Source organism: Balaenoptera borealis, assembly GCF_965194805.1.
Source record: "Balaenoptera borealis genome assembly, chromosome: 3".
NCBI classification, from domain to species: Eukaryota; Metazoa; Chordata; class Mammalia; order Artiodactyla; family Balaenopteridae; genus Balaenoptera; species Balaenoptera borealis.
The window spans coordinates 25792853-25814028 of record NC_138866.1 but is presented as its reverse complement, the minus strand read 5'-3'; the positions used below and the strand labels follow the sequence as shown (position 1 = coordinate 25814028).

The window sequence follows — 21176 nt, the reverse complement described above, 5'->3', positions numbered from 1 at the left end:
ACTGTATATATGTACCACATCTTCTTTATTCATTCCTCTGTCGATGAACATTTAGGTTGTTTCCTTGTCTTGGGTATTGTAAACAGCGCTGCAATGAACATTGGGGTGCATGTATCCTTTCGAATTACGGTTTTCTCCAGATATGTGCCCAGGAGTGGGATTGCTGGATCATATGGTGGCTTTATTTTTAGTTTTTTAAGGAACCTCCATACCATTCTCCACAGTGGCTGCACTAATTTACATTCCCACTAACAGTGTACAAGGGCTCCCTTTTCTCCACACCCTCTCCAGCGAGGGCTTGTGTTATACCCGCCTTGTCCTAGTCGCTGCATTGTCCTTTCAGGCTGTGGGAGATGAAGGGCATGCCAGCCCTGTGAAGGGGATGCTGGGGGCCAGAGGCACTCCTTGTGCAAAGCTGCCCTCCCAGGATCAGCTTCCCCCACGGACCAAGGGAAGCATCCTGAAAACTCTTCTGGGCCCCCACTCACGAGGTAAGAGAAGCCGTCTCTCCAGCAAAGATGAGACCGTCTTCCCATGGCTTTAAAATCCCTGCATTGGCCGCATGCAATGTATTGTGCCACTGTTTAGCATGAGGCTTACAAAGAGGTTGACATGAAGGGAGAAAAACTTATGTTTTAACGCTAGTTAAAGCAACAGGTGACAAAATTAAATATGCAGGGTAAACTCAACTAAAATTGCAGGGGAAAGCATAAGAAAAAGGAAAGACTAGAAAGAATTAGGCCAAAAGGTTAACAATAGTAGTCACAGGAAAATGAGATTGTGGAGAATGTGGGGATGTGGGATTTGGGTTATTTTTATGATTTTTACATTTTCCAAATTTTCTCTGTGTGTGATGGAGTGGAGAGGATTGAACAGAAGGTGTCTTTCTCAAATTCCCAGCTCAGGAAAATATCAATATGAACATAGAATATTTTTAAAGTCTTGAAGGTGAGTATTCAATGTGTTTATAGAGAAAGCCGTGTGGAACTTACTGGGCTATTGTAGCTGCCAATTAATTAATAGTGATAAAGTAGATACGAATAATTTATGATTACCAAGTTGATTGTTTTAAAAAGAGTGCTTCTAAAATTCTGGAACTACTTTCAAATGGACTAAACATTTTCCATGTAATCCTGTTCATATTCCTTACCATTTGGGGAAATCCTTTGATAGTTTAAAAGGGAAAGCAGCTTAACCCTTACCTAAGTTATCACAGATTCATGGAACCCATGTACTACGATTCCAGGGCACATCTGGTTTGACCCGTCCACTCCAGCCTGTGGCAGAGGGGAGAGTGCCCTGAAGAAAATGGCCAGGAGCCTCTCACCCCTGCTGTCCCGATTCCCTGGGTCCTCGTAAGGGGTCAGCCCCCATCCCTCCCCTCCGGACTGAATTTCTTGACCTGTAAGACGAGGAGCATGGCCCCGGCATATCAAAGGTCTCTCCAAGTTATTCATTTATTCACTTTTACTTATTGAGCACCCACAGGGGCCAGGCATGGCTCCAGGCACTGGGGACAGCATTGAATGAAGCAAAATCCCCGTTTTCTTGGCATTTCACCTTCTTCCCAGACATGTAGAGCTCTGACCTTCTCTAACACCTGTTACAGACAGGGCTGCTTTCTGCACGTAATCACACACCGCCTGTCATGTGAGTTTAACTGATCTGCCAATGTAATATGGAAGACCTTTTGTATTCTATTACAAGTTAATCACTAAAGGGATGTTGCCTATAAGCTTAAATTATACATAATGGCCCATCTCTGGAAACCCTGCCTTTCAGGTAATGAGCATTAAGCTAAAATACCTTTGTTCAGTTCACAGGAAACATCCAGACCAGGCCCACCTGTGAATGACTGCAGGGAGGAAGGAATTAATACATGGCCTCTGGAGGCGGACCGGAACCAGGAGATGTTTGACTTTACTCCCTTTCCTTTTAGTATAGAAGAAGCCTGGATTCTAACTCAGGCAAGATGGTCCTTTGGGGCACGAGTCCACCATCTTCTCAGGCTGATGGCTTTCCGAATAAAGTCGCTACTCCTTGCCCCACCCACTCATCTCTCCATTTATTGGCCTGTCGTGAGGCGAGCAGTACGAAGCTCGGTAATGCCAACTCGATTATAAACCCCAGGGGAGCAGAGACCAGGATCTCTTTTACTGTGTTTCCACAGTCCTTAACACAACCCTAGCACCCTAATTTTTCAATTAGGAAAGCACAGTATCTGCACACTGTAAGGACTTGATAAATGTTTGTTGGATGAATAATAAGGATCATACAACATGTTGGACATTTACAGACATTAGCTCCTACAGTCCTCATAAAAGCCCGAAAAGGTGGTAATTTATGATGGGGAAAGAGAGGTTAAGTGACTTGTTAAGACACATAGTAGGTGGTGGATCCTGGATACAAGCCCAGGTCTCAACCTTCATAAAATAAAATGTAACATGAAACAAGACAGTTTCTGAAACATATCACATGCATAGTGGGAACAGTAAGTTCTTCAGAGAAGGGAAGGATTTGTGAGGCCAGAATGGGCAGGGAAGAAATTATGGCAGAAGTGGGGCTTTGGCTGGACTTTGAAGGATGGAGGAGGGCAGAAGGATGGCAAAAATAACAGTGCATGAATCCATGAGGTCCAGAACCCCCAGGCAAAGACCTCAGCTGACTCAGGGCAACTTAGCCAACTAAAGGGTCTGATGCACGTTTCTCTAACAGCTGGAAAGTGATGAGAAAATAATTGTTCAATGTGTGCAAAAGATCACTAGCCTAACTAAGCATGTGGACGAGCTTGAAATGAAGCCAGACACCCTCCCGGCTGTGAACACCAGGTTGCAGAGCAGACCTGTTGCTGCTGCAGCACCTGAGCCTGACCCTGAGCAAAGCAGTGGGGGCTGGGAGCAGGTGCCCCTACAAGGCCTTCAGTGAGGTAATGGGGGTCCTTCATACACTGCTTGTTTCTGCAGAGCCTTGACCTCTGCCATATGCACTCTGACCCAGTGACCTCCCAGGAAGAGGTTATTTCACACCCACAAGATGCACTCACAGGCCTTCCAAAATGATGTAGGGAAAGCACCCTGGCCTTCGATCCTGGTGACCAGAGTTCTTGACCTAGCTCTGCCATTTCTGGGTATGTGACTTTGAACAATTCAACAAGACTTGTGGTCTCTGAATAGTAGTATGGGACAGTACACTGACTTCCTCACATTGTGTGGCGCCCTCAAACCAGTTGAGATCAATATAGTGCATCAAGACCAGGACTTCTTAGAATGATATGAAATGGAATAGCATCAAAAACTCAACATGCCCAAAGAGGACACGCAGGTGGCCAATGGGCACATGAAAAGATGCTCAACAACGTTAATCACCAGGGAAATGCAAATCAAAATCACAATGAGATATCACCTCACACCTGTCATGGCTGTCATCCAAAAGAACATAAATAACAAACGTTGGCAAGGATGTGGAAAAAGGGAACCCTCGTACACTGTTGGTGGAAATGCAAATTGCTGCAGTCACTGTGGAAAACAGTATGGAGGTTTCTCAAAAAACTAAAAATAGAACTACCATATGACCCAGCAATTCCACTCCTGGGTATATATCCGAAAAAAGCAAAAACACTAATTCGAAAAGATACGTGCACCCCAATGTTCATAGCAGCATTACTTACAATTGCCAAGATATGGAAGCAACCTAAGTGTCCATCAACAGATAAATGGATAAAGAAGATGTGGTGTATATATACAATGGAATACTGCTCAACCATTAAAAAAAATGAAATTTTGCCATTTCCTGCAACATGGATGGACTTGGAGGGTATTACACTAAGTGAAATGTCAGACAAAGACAAGTTCTGTATGATACCACTTATATGTGGAATCTAAAAATAAAACAAATGTCCTATTGGCAATCTGTATGTCTTCTTTGCAGAAATGTCTATTTAGGTCTTCTGCCCATTTTTTGATTGGGTTGTTTGTTTATTTGTTATTGAGTTATATGACCTGTTTGTATATTTTGGAAGTTAAGCCCTCATCAGTTGCATTGTTTGCAAATATTTTCTCCCAGTCCATAGGTTGTCTTTTTGTTCTGTTTATGGTTTCCTTTGCTGTGCAAAAGCTTATGTTTGATTAGGTCCCATTTGTTTATTTTTGCTTTTATTTCTATTGCCTTGAGAGACTGACCTAAGAATACGTTGGTATGATTTATGTTGGAGAATGTTTTGCCTATGTTTTCTTCTGGGAGTTTTATGGTGTCAAGTCTTATATTTAAGTCTTTAAGCCATTTTTAGTTTATTCTTGTGCATGGTGTGTGTGTTCTAACTTCATTGATTTACATGTGGCTGTCCAGCTTTACCAACACCATTTGTTGAAGAACCTGTCTTTTCCCTATTATATATGCTTGTCTCCTTTGTCGAAAATTAATTGACCGTAGGCATGTGGGTTTGTTTCTGGGCTCACTATTCTGTTCCATTGATCCATATGTCTGTTTTTGTGCCAATACCACACTGTTTTGATTACTGTAACTCTGTAGTACTGTCTGAAGTCTGGGAGGTTATGCCTCCAGCTTTGTTCTTCTTCCTCAGGATTGCTTTGGCAATTCTGGGTCTTTTATGGTTCCATATACATTTTAGGATTATTTGTTCCACTTCTGTGAAAAATGTCATGGGTAATTTGATAGGGATAACATTAAATCTATAGATTGCTTTGGGTAGTATGGCTATTTTAACAATATTAATTCTTCCAATCCAAGAGCATTGGGATATATTTCCATTTCCTTGAATCATCTACAACTTCCTTCATTTTTTTTTTTTTTTTGGTTTTTTTTTTTGGCCTCACCACACGGCTTGTGGGATTTTAGTTCCCTGACCAGGGATTGAACCTGGGCCCTTGGCAGTGAGAGCATGAAGTCCTAACCACTGGACTGCCAGGGAATTCCCTACAACTTCCTTTATCAATTTTTTATAGTTCTCAGCATATGAGTCTTTCACATCCTTGGTCAGGTTTATTCCTAAGTATTTTTTTGATGCTATTTTAAAAGGGATTGTTTTTTATTTTCCCTTTCTGATACTTCATTGTTAGTGTAAAGAAGTGCAGGACTTCCCTGGTGGTCCAGTGGTTAAGACTCTGCACTTCCACTGCAGGGGGCGTGGGTTCGATCCCTGGTCAGGGAAGTAAGATCCCGCATGCTGCGCAGTGTGGCCAAAAAGAAAAATAATTGTAAATCAAGTATACTTCAATTAAAAAACAAAACAAAACACCAAAAAAACCCCAAAACTGATTTCTGTATGTTAATCTTGTATCCTGCTACCTTCCTGAATTTGTTTATCAGTTCTAGTAGTTTTTGTGTGGAGTCTTTAGGGTTTCTTATATATAGCATCATGTCATCTGCATATAATGACAATTTTACCTCTTCTCTTCCAATTTGGATACCTTTTATTTCTTTTTCTTGTCTGATTGCTGTGGCTAGTACTTCCAATATTATGTTGAATAGAAGTGGTGAGAGTGGGTATCCTTGTCTTGTTCCATATTTTAGTGAGAAGCCTTTCAGCTTTTCACCATTGAGAATTATGTTGGCTGTGGGTTTGTCATAAATAGTTTTTATTACATTGAGATATGTTCTTTCTGTACCCACTTTGGTAAGAGTTTTGATCATGAATGGATGTTGAACTTTATCAAATGCTTTTTCTGCATCTATTGAGATGATCATGGACATTACATCAAAAAAAAAAAAAGCATAATACACATTCTTTTCAGGTGCACATGGAATATTCTCTAGGATTAACCACATACTAGGACACGAAACAAGCCTCAACAAATTTAAGGGGATAGAAATTACTTCAAGCATCTTTTCTGACCACAACAGCATAAAACTAGAAATCAACCACAGAAAGAGAAATGAGAAAAAAACAATTATATGGAGACTAAACAACATGCTACTGTTGTACATCAACTACACTTTAATAATAAGAAAAAAAAACAATGTGCATTGCATGTTTGATGAAACTTATATTCATAGAAGGTGATCACGTTAAAATGATTTCTCATTGTGCACCATGCTCAGAAAAGTCTGAAAGCCCCTGGCCTAGTGGCTGAGGGTGAAGGGTGTGGAGTCAGATGGCCTCAGTTTGAATTGGGCTCGGCCACTTGCTAGCTAGTGTGATTTGGGGGCAAGTTATTTCACCTCTCTTAGCCTCAGTTTCAACATCTATAAAATATGGAAGATAATATTACTAACCTCATATAATGTTGAAGAATTAAATCATTCAATCAATAAATCAATATATATAAAGTCCCTAGGACCACACCTGGCATTCAGTAAGTTATCTGCTGCTGCTGTTTCCATGTTGGTTGTTGAGGCAGCTGGACCAGAAAAACAACTGAAGTCCAAGAGGTCCCAAGACTAACTCAAGATCCCTTGGTTTTTGCTCAGTTCAAATAGCCCAGTGTCATTTTTCTGAATCTTTAGCTTGGGTCCAGGCAGGCCTGGGGGCCAGTGATGAAGCAGGGCATGGAGAGGGTTCTGGTTTCCTCTGCCCAGGCCCTGAGATTCCCCCCAGAACTGTCCTTCACTCAGAGGCAAGAAGCACCAGAATACTCTGACAGCAAGCATGTCTTGGACCTCAAAAATGAACGAACCAAACTGCAACAGAAACTGCAAAAACACCCCTCACCCCCTTCACACACACCCCCCCGGGGCCGGGAGAGCCAACGTCGGTAAGAGAGACAGCTGGCAAACTGTAGTTTTGCTTTTGCTTGTTTGTCCCTACAAAGTAACTCACAATTTGACAGAAAAATAAGATAGAGGTCACAGTCTGTTAACATTCTTATAGCATGTGCTAAACATTGTTAAATTGTTCTCCTCAAGGATAACACTGATTTACAATATGAACAGTTATATACATACATATAGCCAGCACATATACGATACAACAGTAATGTGTCAGTATTGTGAGTAAACCTATTTCCTCACAGCTTTCCAGCATTGGATTTTACTACTTTATATTTGCAAATTTATTAAGTATATAGGGACACCTATTCTAACTTACTTATCTTTAAATACAGCATAATGAGGCTGACCTTTTTTGCCAGGTGCTCACTTCCTACATCATTTTTTCCTAACATGTAACCCCCGGTCTTTCAGTCAGCAATATGTATTGTATAATTGCTAGGGGTTGAGTTTTACATTAGGTGGTAGAAAAGCAATGTTTACAAAAGCTGCAGATAAACTTCCTGTTCTCAAGGGCATGGCTCCGGAATGGTCATAACAAGAACCAGCTTCACTATAACTGTATGTGCCGGCGAATGTCACTTCTAACAAGGTCCAAGCCAGCCTACTGCCAAATGCAGTTTTATAACAATCACTTTGCCTATGATTCTTCCTGCTATCCAGAACTGAACATCTCTGTCGATAAGTCAAGCCTCTGGGTCATACATGCAACTGAAGAAGCCAGAGGTGACACCAGCCCAGCCAAAATCAATGAGACCATTTTCTAACCATCCCTGTTCTGGGAAAACAACCTGCGGCCAGCAATGCCTTCATGGCATGCGGTGTGCTGTCTATGACCAGGATGGTGTCCACCAAAACTGAAGAAATATTCTAAGTATATGCCACCAAAACCCAAAAGGAACAGTACATTACCTCCAGTTCCAAAAGAAGTGGTGAAATGTGACCAACCTGCACTATGGCCCAACTGCCCAAAAACTGTACATGGGCAGTGATGGCTACTGGACCCACTACCATGTTGATTTTTATCATGTGTGAGGAAGACAACAGGAGGGTCACGCCATGCCAGAGGATAAAACCTTTGGGGCTGGAGATAGGAAAACTAGACACATTTGTATTTATTGGTTGGTTTGCTGCATGTGTGTTTGCTTGTGTCTTCCTTACACAGGAGGCTTTCCTCAAATGTTTGGTGACCTTGGCTGTCTGTTCCCATTTAGGAGGAAGATATTAAAAGTCAGTTAGTACCCCGCAACCTAGAAATTCCACTCCACAGACCTGCACACAAACATGCACCAAAAGATACATATAAGAATGTCCATACCAATTCTATTTGCAATAGCCCAAAATCTGAAACTACCCAGAAGTCCACCAAGAGTAGAAAGGATAAATAAGTTGTGGCATGTAAACATAATGGGATAAAATGCCTCAATGAGAATGAACAATCTATAACTATGGGCAAAAATATAGATGAATCTTACAAACATAATTCCAAGTTAAAAAAAAAACAGAAACCAAAAGGCTCACATGCTATATGAGTCCATTTATTTAAGAACAGAACAAGGAAAATTATTAATCTATGGTGTCAAAAGTAAAGATAGCAGTTATTCTTGGATGGGGATAGTGAATGTTCCTCCTATGTAAAGCAGAAAAGAAAAATGGAGAGAAATACATTGTAGGGATAATTTAACACACCATTCTCAGTATAAGACAGATCAAATGGACAAAAATTGAGTAAAGACATAGAAATCTAAACAACCTAATAAACAAGGTAGGCCTTTAAAACCATTTAATCCTGATTTAAGCACACACACATGTGCACACAAACACACACATATTGGCATTCTGATTAGAAGGGCATTAAACTTATATATTAATTTTAGAAGGAGTTATATTTTTATAATAAGTTGTTTCATCTATGAGTATGGAGTGAATCTCTCCATTTGTTAATGTAGAGAAAAGCTACTGATTTTTGTATATTTATCTTGTATATAGCCCCCTTTCAAAATTCTATTGGTAATTTTAATAGTTATTAATTTTAATCATTTGCTATGAGACTAGGTTTGCAATCTGGCCTGACAAAAAGATAATTTTCCCTTCTTTAATAATGTTCATATGGACTATTTCATTTCCTGTCTTATTTCATTAGTGAAAATCTCTAAAACTGTTCATCATTAGCAGTGATAACAGACAACCTTGTCCTGTTACTGATATTACATGAACGACTCTCTCAGGCACTGCTCAGAATCAAAAGGAGCCTGTGTCCTGTAGCCCCCTACCCAGGAGGTTACCAAGGTCCTGATGTAATAGAGAAGGACAAATCTGACTTCATATTGGATGTTTCTTTTACTTTAACCTTTGTATTCTATTGCTTTTGCTACAAGTTAAGAATTGCCTGTAGCCTGAAATATATAGGGTAGCCCATTCTCAAGACTCTGACCTATAAAGGTATAACACTTTTCCATTCACATAGAGATAAAAAGTTACAGAACAGAGAATAATAATTGTCTTGTTGAAAGTTTATAGGAACATTGTGACCAGACCTACATAGACAGCTGCAAGAACGAAGGATTCAGCACCAAGAAGCTTGCAACAATCAACGGCACCCCCTCCCCTTTTAGTATAAAAGAAGCTTGAATTCTTTTTTTTTTTAACATCTTTATTGGAGTATAATTGCTTTACAATGGTGTGTTAGTTTCTGCTTTATAACAAAGTGAATCAGCTATACATATACATATATCCCCATATCTCCTCCCTCTTGCATCTCCCTCCCACCCTTCCTATCGCACCCCTCTAGGTGGTCACAAAGCACCGAGCTGATCTCCCTGTGCTATGTGGCTGCTTCCCACTAGCTATCTATTTTACATTTGGTAGTGTATATATGTCCATGCCACTCTCTCACTTTGTCCCAGCTTACCCTTCCCCCTCCCCTTGTCCTCAAGTCCATTTTCTACGTCTGTGTCTTTATTCCTGTCCTGCCCCTAGGTTTTTCAGAACCTTTTTTTTTTTTTTAGATTCCATATATATGTGTTAGCATATGCTATTAATTTTTCCTACAAACAACTCAATTTCGTTTCTTTTTATGGCTGAGTAATATTCCATTGTATATATGCGCCACATCTTCTTTATCCATTCATAAAAAGCCTGAATTCTTTTTTTTTTAGTCGATTTAGCTTCAATTTATTCTTTTTTTTTTTTAAGTAATTTATTTATTTATTTATTTTTGGCTGTGTTGGGTCTTCGTTTCTGTGCGAGGGCTTTCTCTAGTTGCGGCGAGCGGGGGCCACTCTTCATCGCGGTGCGCGGGCCTCTCACTATCGCGGCCTCTCTTGTTGCGGAGCACAGGCTCTAGAGCGCAGGCTCAGGAGTTGTGGCTCACGGGCCTAGTTGCTCCGCGGCATGTGGGATCTTCCCAGACCAGGGCCCGAACCCGTGTCCCCTGCATTGGCAGGCAGATTCTCAACCACTGCACCACCAGAGAAGCCCCAAAAGCCTGAATTCTTAACTTGGGTAAGATGGTTCTTTGGGACATTAGTACTCCATCTTCTCCGTCTGCTGGCTTTCCAAATAAAGTCACTATTTCTTGCCCTGACAACTCATCTCTCAACTTATTGGCCCATCAGGCAGCGAGCAGTACCAGCTTAGACTCAGTAACGCTGACCATCATAACCCTTCACTCCAGGAGCCTACAATAGCCTGTAGCTGCGGTCCCTGGCGAGGCCTCTCTCCACTCCTTTCTCTTCTATGTCCCTAGCTCAGGCCCCCATGACCTTGTTCCCAAGCTATTACAGTGGCCTCCCAATTGGCTTCCCTTCCTCTCCTCCTTCCCCTCCTGCGCCCTCCTGCAGTCTGTCCAGCACACTACAGCCATCGTGAGCTTTCAGAATGCAAATCTGATCATGCCCCTCTTCTTCATCCCATTCTTCTGAGAATAAAGGTGGTACAAGCCAGTGTGAGCACCGCCCCCTCTCCAGCTTCATCTCCTCCACTCTCCCACCCTCTCAGGAAGAACCTACTGTCTTTCAGTTCCCTGAATGCACCCTGCCCCTTCCTGTGTCACCACCTTACACCTGCTTTTATTACTTCCTGTACCACTCACACACACACACACACACACACACACACACACACACACACACGCTCCCTAACTCACACATATCACCAGTGTCATCAACTCCACAGATGTATACATACAATTATCCATTCAATGTCTTCACCTCTAGACTATAATTCCACCACAATAGAGACTGTGCATTTCTGCCACCCTTAACCCCAGCACCCAGTACAGGGTCTGGCCCCTAGGAAATGTCCAATAATTATTTTAAATTAATAATTAGTAGGCCAGTGGTTATTAGCCTTTCATATTTCATAACCCACCGATTCCTGTTTTATCCCCCTAAGAGATAGGTAGACATAAAAGCATCTTTTATCCTTATTTAAAAAATAGTTTCTGGGAATTCCCTGGCGGTCCACTGGTTGGGAGTCGGTGCTTTCACTGCCGTGGCCCGGGTTCAATCCCTGGTGGGGGAACTAAGATCCCACAAACCAGGCAGTGTGGCCAAAAAAAAAAAAAAAATTGGGGCCAGGCACATGATATTATACAGGCTGGTTTCTTTTGAGTCTCAAGGCTGGGTGCCACAACTCCAGTTTCCCCTGCCAAACCTTGGTCATGCCGTGCAGTTTCTTTACCAGCCAGGAATGGATTATCTGTTCAGATTTCATCCCTCCGTGATTCACCACAAGGCTCCGAGCAGGGACACGTGAAGGAGGTATAACTCTCAAGAACCCACAGAATGTGTTTGTTCTGCAGTCACTGCACACAGTCACCTCCAGCACCCGGCCCCTTCTTCCACTGAAACCCAGCCCTCAGTGCTGCTCCCCAGCTCAGACCTCTTGCATGCCCAGGGCCTCTGCCCAGAGCTTTGTTCTTTGTTATGTCGATGGACAGGGGGAGAGCTCCGACAGTCCCACTTTTAAAGATAGGCTGTAGGAAAGAACTCCAGCTGGAGTCCCTCCCTGGAAGCTGAAGCCTTGCCGCACAGACAGAATCTTATGGATACTTATAATTTCAGCGTCCTGTTGGTCTGCTGCAAGTGCACCCTGAGGGCATGCCAGAGCCTGAAGGCAGAGTTTTGGAGCACTTAACTATGAATGCAAGAGACCTCCCCTCCCATGTGGTCAGCCAAACCGCAAGTGTATTCCCTTCACTCATTATAATGTAGCTAAGACAGTTAAGTACGGTGACTGTGGCACAATTAAAACTCATGTAATTAAGGAAGGTGGGGGTGAGAAGACAAGGACTGGTTCTGAAAGCTCAGCCCAAGTGTTGAGAAAGAGAGCCATATTTATTTTCACCACTAGATGGCAGGCTTCCTGCTTTATTCCCCAGCTAGTCCAATTAAATTGAGAAATGATCCCCAACCAAGCCCTCCCACAAAACAATCCTTCAAAGTATCCTCATAGAGACTCATAGAATGTTAAGGATGGACAACAATTTGGTGAGTTTTTTTAGCCAGACATTACATAAACAGAAGAAGAAAGAGAGAGCCCAAGAGATCAGTAGATCCCAGGTTTACAAATTCTCCCGGGCCACCCTGCCTCTTGACAAAAGCCATCCAAAAATTGACTTAAAAAGAGATATGATACGGATATGCTCAGTTTCTGAAAAATTCGTAGAGCCGTGTTATGATTTGTGCACTTTTCTGTGTGTATGTAATACTGAGAGAGAGTAACTCTTCCACAAATGGAGTGGGATGTTTGCCTAGATTTGGTCTTGTTTATCTGTGAGCTTGGCTAGCCCTTGGCTGGTGAGCAACTTGAAGTCTGGGATCCTTTATGCAGCTCTGTGCTCCCACAAGCCTTATGCAACAACTGACAAAAGGACAGATGAGGCATCTGAATTGTTTGGAATAAATTAAAGTGACTGCAACCAGCTGGGTGACTTTAGCCAAGGGACTTGCTCCTCGGGACCTCAATTGCAAAAATTCAGTGCTGAATTACAGTATCATCTAATCTCTGAGTGCAAAATATATCAGAGGAATACCTAGTAGAGTGCTGCAAATGTTGTAAGACAGTGTTTCTCAAAGTGTGGTCCAAGGACCCCTAAGGGTTCCCCTTCCCTTTCCCAACCCTTTAGGAAAAGGGCTGTTTGTAAGAATAGCAGTAACACCAAGGAAAATGATAACTTTCCATCGTGGCTGTAGCTATTCAACCGTGTAAACTTTTTTTTTTTTTTTCTCTTCAAAAGACATCCTTAAGGAATCCTAAGTATTTAGCTGGAATCTTGGGCTGGTGGCCAATTTTCTCCCTGTGTGTGTTTGGGAGAATAAAAGGAAATGAACTGGTTTTCTTTCAACACTGTCCTCACAGATCCTCATGGATTTGTGCTGCTGGCTGTAGATAAAACAATCAGGGTGGGAGGATGGTTTTCTTCATATACTTCCATCAAAACAATATATCACAAGACATTCAATGCAGAAGTGGATGTGAGAATGTATAAACTAAACATTAAAGAGATTTGCAAAAATGTAAAACAATGTCATTATTATAAATTTCTTTAATTTGTAAAAACATAGTTATTGTTCATAAAAATTATGTAATTTATGTTAACATGCAATGGAGTCTTTGTTATTTTAAAATATATTAATAAGTATTTAGATTTTTCTCAGTTATAATTTATAATAAAGTATGGAAAATATCAGAATATAGAAACAAAAGCTGTTTGGGGTTCTCAATTGCTTTTAAGAGTGTAAAGGGGCCCTGAGAACAAAACATTTGAGAACTGCTGTTGTAGGAGCTTAATTAATCCCATTATTAGCTCTCTGTTATTTATCTTTCATTCTTCAAAAGCAGAAAGTTATATATCCAACAATGTTAATTTCAGCATTACCAACACTAGCAAAGAAAAAGAAGAAAGACAAGCTGAATGTCTAATATCAGGGGAAAGGTTTAATTATGATAAAATATGCTCCATTAATGCAATGTAATTATATCATATAGTATTACATAATAATAAAATGATTATATGACATAATGTTAAGAGTGTAAAAACATAAATCGGTACTGCCACTAACTGTAAAAATATGAGATTGGAATCTGATATATAAAATGAAAACAGTAAACACCTATTATGTTTGAATGTTGAGACTATAGGTGCTGTTTTTCTTCAATTAAACTATTGGCTATTAGCATTTCACTGTATATTTTTTAAAACAGCATTTTTAAGTGAGCATTTTAAGACCTGGCTTCCCCAGGTCTCTCACACTAGGGCCAAAGAGGCCATCGCCTCTTTCCATTTAACAAGCCAAAAAGGTTCCTGATTTTGAAAAGCCAACTTCCTCCAGCAGACCCCCAACAAAAGTCCTTGTCTCGCAGGCCTCTGGGAACAACCTCTGACGAATGGCAAATCTGTACAAACACACAGCTGCCCTGGCCGTAGCAACACTTGAAGAGAACCAGTACTGAATGGGAAGTGGTCTGGCGTTCAGCAGGTCAGCAAGTAAACGGGAGTCTTTGTGAAGGGAACAAAACTGCATCTGCCCCTCACCAAGAGGGTCTCCGGCACCCCTCCTCTCCTGCGCTGCCACCCCACACACACTCACAGTGTGAATTTATGTTTTGCTTCATAGGCATACTATAAACTCCCTCTTATGCCAACTGCTTCTGAGGTTTTGAAGTGAAAAACACGGCCAGAAGGAGGATGCATGCTTCAAGAAACCCTTACCTCCAGTCCATTAACTGGGTGCTGTTCACATCTTTCCCAAGACCAGCTGGGGTTATTCCCCTTCTTAACTCCAAATGTGCTTATGGCTCTATTTCAGACTCCCAGGATGGGCAGCACAGTGTGAAAGAAATACACTGGATAATTAAAGAGATGATCTTATTCAGGATCTAGCAAGAGGGAGGTCATTCATTAATGCAGAGTATCTCCGAGAAAAGGCAGGAGGGGTTTTACGGAGGCAAGAGAGCGGGGAGGAGAGTAGACAACAGGTCTCATCTGAAGGATGGAATGGATCTCATCTGTAGTGGGGTGGGGCTCATCTGAAGAGTGGGATGGGAATAAGCTGAATATGTGAAGGCAGGGTTGTCCTTTGCAGTTTCTCCACTGTCCCAGCTCCCCAGCTCTCTGGGAGCACGGGGCTCAGATAAACTTCAACATGGTCAACAGATTACTAAACATCTGGACTCCCTTGTAGCAGAGAGGGGAGGAAGTAAGTGGTGAGAGTGAGGTCCCAGATGCCTCCGGGGAGGTGGTGAGGGGAGAGAAGGAAGGGCAGGAGAAGCGGACACCCCTCTAGACAGTCTCTGGGCGGCTGAAATTTTGCTCCTCAAATTCAGAAAGCTTCTCCTTCTCCCCTCTTGTTCCTCTCTCCCTCTTTCTTTCTCAGGTGGCAGGTGAGTGAGGACAGTGTTGGAAGAAAACCAGTTCGTTTCCTTTTATTCTCCCAAGCACACACATGGAGAGAATTGGCCACCAGCACGAGATTCCAGCTAAATACTTAGGGTTCCTTAAGGATGTCTTCTGAAGAAAAAAAAAAAAGTTTACATGGTTGAATAGCTACAGCCACGATGGAAAGTTATCATTTTCCTTGGCGTTACTGCTATTCTTACAAACAGCCCTTTTCCTAAAATCTTCTTTGATAAAAGCAAGCCCTACCCCACTTCTTTGCCCTAAAGCCCTTCTTTTCAACCAATCCAGGCAGACATGTGACTTTTTCCATTCACTCAGCACAGGGTTTAAGGATGGAGGAAGGAATGAGCTGTTTCCCTCATTAGTGGCTCTTTCCACCCCTACAGACACTGTTTGTGGAGGGTTTGTGTTGCTGGCTGTAGATAAAACAATCAGGGTAGGGGCCGCTTTGGAAATAGGGGGAGGGATGGGGACTTTTCCATCTGGAATCACAAGGCTCTTGGTGGCAGGGCCAGATGGAACCACAGTCTGTCTGTGGAAACAAAGCTTCTCTATAAACTGGTCATGCAAACAAGAATATGAGGTTTTTGACAACACGATGGCCAAGAGATAGGAAACTGAGACTGGTTATGAAATGCCAAGGACAGATCCCTCCAACTTTGGTGAATTAAGCCCTGGATGTAATTCAGCAAGGAGCTTCCTTGGGCTGATGAAAGCAAGGACTGTAAAGCTTTGAATTCAAACTGGGACATTAGAAGAACAACTCATGGTCAGCCAGTCTCCATCCTCTGAATTTAAGTCATCTTTCAGCGGGGAGCGAACATGCTTCCTTAACGCACCTGAACAACGTTGGGACTTAGATTACTGTAGAGAATTTTATAAATGCTGAGTGTCCCTGTCAGCACTATTAATGAACATCCTCTAAGCTGCACTTAAGCCAAATTCCAAGGTATAATTAGGGATTCTAAGCAATGATATAACATAGATGGCAAGTTTGAAGCTCCCAACATTCAATTAGAGGGATGGGAGCAGATTTCCCAGAGCACAGGAGATGAAAACCATCTGTTGCAGCCTGCTTCCTAAGTCCTTCCTTCCAGGAGAGTTCTTTGTGTCACCTCATAATGCCGAAAGGAACGCTTCTTGGCCCTCAAACCCCATCTTCCAGCCAGAGGTGAATTAACAAGCTATGTGCCCTAGAGCAGGTCACTTCCCCCTTCGAGCCTTAATTTTGTCTTCTACAAAAATGCAGCCGTTGGACAAGGATCCGTGTTTTCAAACTTTTTTAAAGCAGTGGAACCTTTTGTTTTTCCCCTGAGGAAACCTTTATGATGGAACTCAATTTGTAAATATCCTATGTCACTTGGAGGAACTATAGTCAATACGTCACAAATCAGAATGATGAAGGGAAATAGCTCAAGTCTTTGTGCCTTAAATCCCCAGATAGACTATCAGTTCCAATGTATTCAATCACTCCTTGGAAATATTAAGTGCTTTACAAATATTGTGTAGGGAAAAAAACGTGCTTCAGTGGAAAACTATGCATCATTTAGAGCATGCACTTCCAGGTTACCTGAATGTGTTGCTACAGGGACTCTTTCACTGTCTTTGAGCTATTTTACAACTCTGTAAATTGTAGATAAGTGATAGCAATGCAAATAATTCTTGTTTATAGACATACAAATAAATTCTGTCCTATGGAAATGCAATTGACTTCCCTCGCAATCCCCCAAGGGAAAAGCCAGTTTTCATCTATTTGTAAATGTATTTCAAAATTCCTTTACTCCATATACAGTTATGCTTCTTTAACTTCTCATTTGAACTGGTTGTAACATCTCACCAGCTCTCATTAATAACAAGCTAAATAAAGACTTTAACATATGTTCATTTATATTTGTATGAGTGTCATGATTTTTAGCTTTATTTGAAAATTACCATATTTTGAAAATTTTCTAATGTTATATCACAATTCTTACCAATCCTGATCAAATGTGTAACCTCCACATTGAAAGAGCCACCTAAAGCCAGCCTTCAAAGTCTCAGTAAATCCTACAACCTGGCCCTCCCTCTATGGCTGTGGTTCTCCCCATCACCGTGAGCAATAAACTCAGCCTTTCCCTATCAACAGTTTGTTTCGGTGATTTTGGGGAGATGGCATTTTGAGAGAAGGGAAAAAATATGTGGAGGCAATTGTGTACGTGAGCCTAAATCACTCAGGAGGGTTTCTGCCCCGGTCAAGTTCAGTGGGATGATGGCATTTTTTTTTCCCTATGTGAATACAAAATCTAGAGTTTAGGGGGCTGGAAGGAATCCAGGGGATGATCTAATCCCTTCCTTCCTTCCTTTATGGATGAGGTCACTGGGACCCACAGAAATAGGTCAGCTCGGGGCTGGGATATGAATTTGACCCTGCAGCTCCAGGCCAGGTGCCCTGCATTCATTTATTCTCTCACTCGTTCGTTTTTCAACCACTATTTCCTGAAGGCTGGGCACTGTGCCATCTGATGAATGCTCAGAAGTGGGGTCACATTTTTGAGATATCTGCCACCATTGCCCTCTGTCCCTTTTAGGCAAATCTTGGACTCCATGTTCTTTTTCTCAAGAAAGTAGTGAGAGGGGAGGAAGCTGAGAACTGCCTGTGAGAACATTCAGCTTCCAATCCCTGAAGTCTAAACACTTGGGAAGAACAGAGAAGCCTATAGGTAACGACTGAAAAGTCCAGGAAAGGCTTCCCCTGAGCTGGTATCAGAGGGGAGAAGAAATGGGTGGCTGTGCCCTGGTCTGGGGCAAAGCCCCGGGGATGCCCACAGCAGAGCCGCAGGAGGGAGTGCCTGTGTGGACAGGGCCCCAAGGAGGGCTCCAGAGTCTCTGCAACGCAAAGCGGTGAAGAGCCCCACCCTCCCCAAGGCCATGCAAACAAGACTGAGGGACAGCTCAGGAGTGAGCTGGGGAACCAATACCAGGACTGGATGACCTGGCACCATTAGGGTCTTGGCTCCATTAAGACTCTGAAATTTAAAAAAAAAAATGGGGGGAGGGGGAGTTGGTGCCGCAGACAAAGGGATGGGCACTCAGAGCCAAGGAGGCTCCAGGATTTCTCCCCAGATCCGGGTCAAGAGGACAGTGATTCCTCACTCTCCACCCAGACTAATCAAACTCCCAACCAGCACTGGGGGTGGCCACTCCCGAAATGGGAGCCACCCACCCTCCAACACACTCTGGTCATAGGAGAAAGAAAAAATTCTTCCTGAGTTGAGGCTATAAGGAACTCCTCAACAAAGAGAAATCCTGGGAAAAACGATGCTGGGATGGTGGACACTGTTGATGCTTTTATCATGTCAGCGTTTGCTGACTGTTAACCACAGCCAGGAATTGGGACCAGAGGGGACCGGGGCGGGGGGGGGGGGGGGGGGAGGTCTGCCTGCAGGCGCAAGGAAGCGCACACAGCCTCACTTCCTCTCTTCCCACGCAGCAGCGGATGGGACCCTGGTGTGACCCCACAGGTGCTCCCCTCTCCCCTGCTGGCCTCCAGCCAGATCCCAGATTCCAGTCCTTTCCAGTGCCCAAGAGGACCCAACTTTCAAAAGGGGGAAGGAAGGAAGGAAAGAAGCGGAGGGGAAGAAGGGATCATAAGAGAATGGAGGGTTTAGGAGAGGAGGAAGGCAGGCATTGGTGGGGAAGGGAAAATCAGACAGGAGGAAACAAAATGAGTAACTAATTGTGAAACTGTGGCACCTGAGGCCTTGGGCCCTTTTGGTCAACTCTTGCCCAGGGTCCTATCACAGGGGGCTCAGGAGGGCTGTTTCTGGCGTCTCTCATTCATGCAGTAGCTCAAATTTAGATTTGCAAAGGCCTCCAAATGAAATACTGAGAAGCACAGACCTGCGTTTTAAGAATATGCTGCTCAACCTTCAGCTTGAAGCTTGTCTTCATCCTGGTCACCCCAGGTGCAGCGTGCCATGAGTCAGTATTGCTTACCAACACAACGATCATCCTGTCCAGTTTCATTGCAATGTTTTCTTTGTATTTAATGGACTAATCTGTTGAAGGCAAACATTTAAAATAAATCACAAGTTTTATAATGCTGTTAGGGTTCTGCTCTTTGTTTTTTAATTTACAGGGAGCCTTTAAAACCGGAAGTGATCCAAGTCTCCCTCAATCCCTGAGAGGCTGTGGTGCCACCTCTCACGGCCTGAAGCCTCTATGGGGCCTGAGTTTCCCCTGGAGGACGCCCACAAGAACAAGGAAAGCCCCTCCAAATGCTCAGGAAGGAAGCAGTCAGGGCACCATAACTGTTGAAGAAAAAATTATTCTGACACCTGTTAAATGGGAAGGAATATTTTATTTAGGACTATCATAGTAGGTGTCAAGACTATTGCAATAGGGAAGAGAGATTGGGCTCAACCCCTAATACAACAAGAACAAGTGGGGATTTATAGCCGAGGAGCCGGGAGGGGGAGGGGGTATCAGTGGATGGAGGATTACTAAGAGGAGACATCGGGTGCTGATCAGGAGACATCAGGAATTCTCGCTAAACCAACTGAACAGGATTCTTGCTCAAGGCAGCCAGGGTGATCAGCTCTCAAGGGTGGCGGTATTCTCTCTAAACTGACTTAGCAGGATTCTTGCTACTGCAGCTGGGATCTGCAGGCCCAGCAAGGACAGGCTGAGGTCGAGGCATAGTTGTGAAGTGGGCTCAGAGGAGCCTGACTCAAGTTTGGTCAAGGAGAGAGTCTTTGTCAGTCACAGCCTCTTTATCCCAGAGGGTCCCACAGCTATTGTGACACCACATGAATTAGTTCTTCATGAGAGTCTAAGAGGAGGGGAGAAAAGACATTCTCTGGGATACCAACTCAGGGAAGATTTGAGCCCTGGCAAAGTGCCCCCATGTGTTGGTGACCCACACAACAGCCTTTCCCTGACTCCCTCCTCTCATAGGAGGAGTTGAAAACACCAAAGACTCACTTTCCCAGCCTCCTCGGTAGCTAGAAGGAGCCTTGCAACTCAGTTCTGGGCAAAAAGGGAGAAGGGAAATTCTCCTGAGTGGCTTTTAGGAAATATTTTCCTCTCTGAATGAGGGAGTGGGAAGATAACACGCCCGGTGCTGAGGCAAGCATCCCCCATGGTGAGATGCAAGCCCAAGGATGTAGTGTCCTTGGAGCGTGCTGAAGATGGAGGGAAAAAGGAGCCTGGGTCCTTGGTGACATTGCTGAGCTGCTGCACCAACCCCTAACTGTCTATGCCCAGACTTCTAATTATGTGAGATAACTAAGCAGCTTTTTGATTTAAGCTACTCTCATGCTGGTGTTCTATAACTTGCAGCCAAAAGCATTGCCAACCCCCAACACTGTGCTAGGATTTGTAAAGGACACAGAGACATCCAAGCATCAGTCTCTTCCTTCTATTCTAGAAGTTTACGGTCAAGGTGGGGAAACTAGACATATGTACACGTGTACAATGTCCTTAAAAATTAAACAATTTAGAATATAATCAAGTTTTAAACTGAAGTCACAGCAATTCCACTCCCAGGAATTTTTCCCCCAAAAGTATATTCAAAGATATCCACTGAACTTTAACATATAATAGAGAAAATGTGGACATACCCTAAATGTTCAACAATAGGGGTTGAAATTACAGCCCATACATAATATCATTAAAGATGATGATGTTGATCTATACTTAATTATAGGCATTCTCTAGACAAAAATTGGGTAAAAAAAAAAAAAAAACAGGTTATTAACTGTGCATTAAATAAATCCACTCTTGTGCAGAAAAGTATCTCTGAGTCTAGGTTAAATGTGAAGCTGTCAACAGTGCTTATTGTTATATAGTGCAATTATGATTGAGTTTTATTTTCTTTATGCCTTTCTGTACCTTTTGCATTCATTGCAATAAACACACATTTATTTTATAATAAGTCCACTCAGAATGTTTAGAAATGCAACTGATTAGTAAGTCTCTATATACTAATAGAACACCATGGAGAGCTTTACAAAATCTACTAACAATTTGCAGAACAATATGGTATATGAGGAGGGAGGTTTAGAATAAC

The 21176-nt window shown here is 42.7% G+C and overlaps 2 long non-coding RNA genes across 4 annotated transcripts in view; both read right to left on the bottom strand.

Moving 5' to 3' along the window:
• The window catches only part of LOC309626636, a 1318538-nt gene that overhangs the window by 1166301 nt on the left and 131061 nt on the right, over positions 1 to 21176 (bottom strand). The gene's annotated exons all lie outside the window — the stretch shown is intronic.
• LOC309626632 overlaps positions 324 to 21176 on the bottom strand; it is a 41413-nt gene continuing 20560 nt past the window's right edge. Inside the window, exons 3-4 of one of the 3 annotated variants that reach the window (XR_014243331.1) lie at positions 19007 to 19937; positions 324 to 15238 (exon numbers count right to left, since the gene is read on the bottom strand). This is a non-coding gene — a long non-coding RNA (uncharacterized lncRNA). Of the gene's footprint in view, positions 19938 to 21176 lie in introns of all 3 variants that reach the window. The other 2 variants (XR_014243330.1, XR_014243332.1) reach the window with 2 other exon arrangements.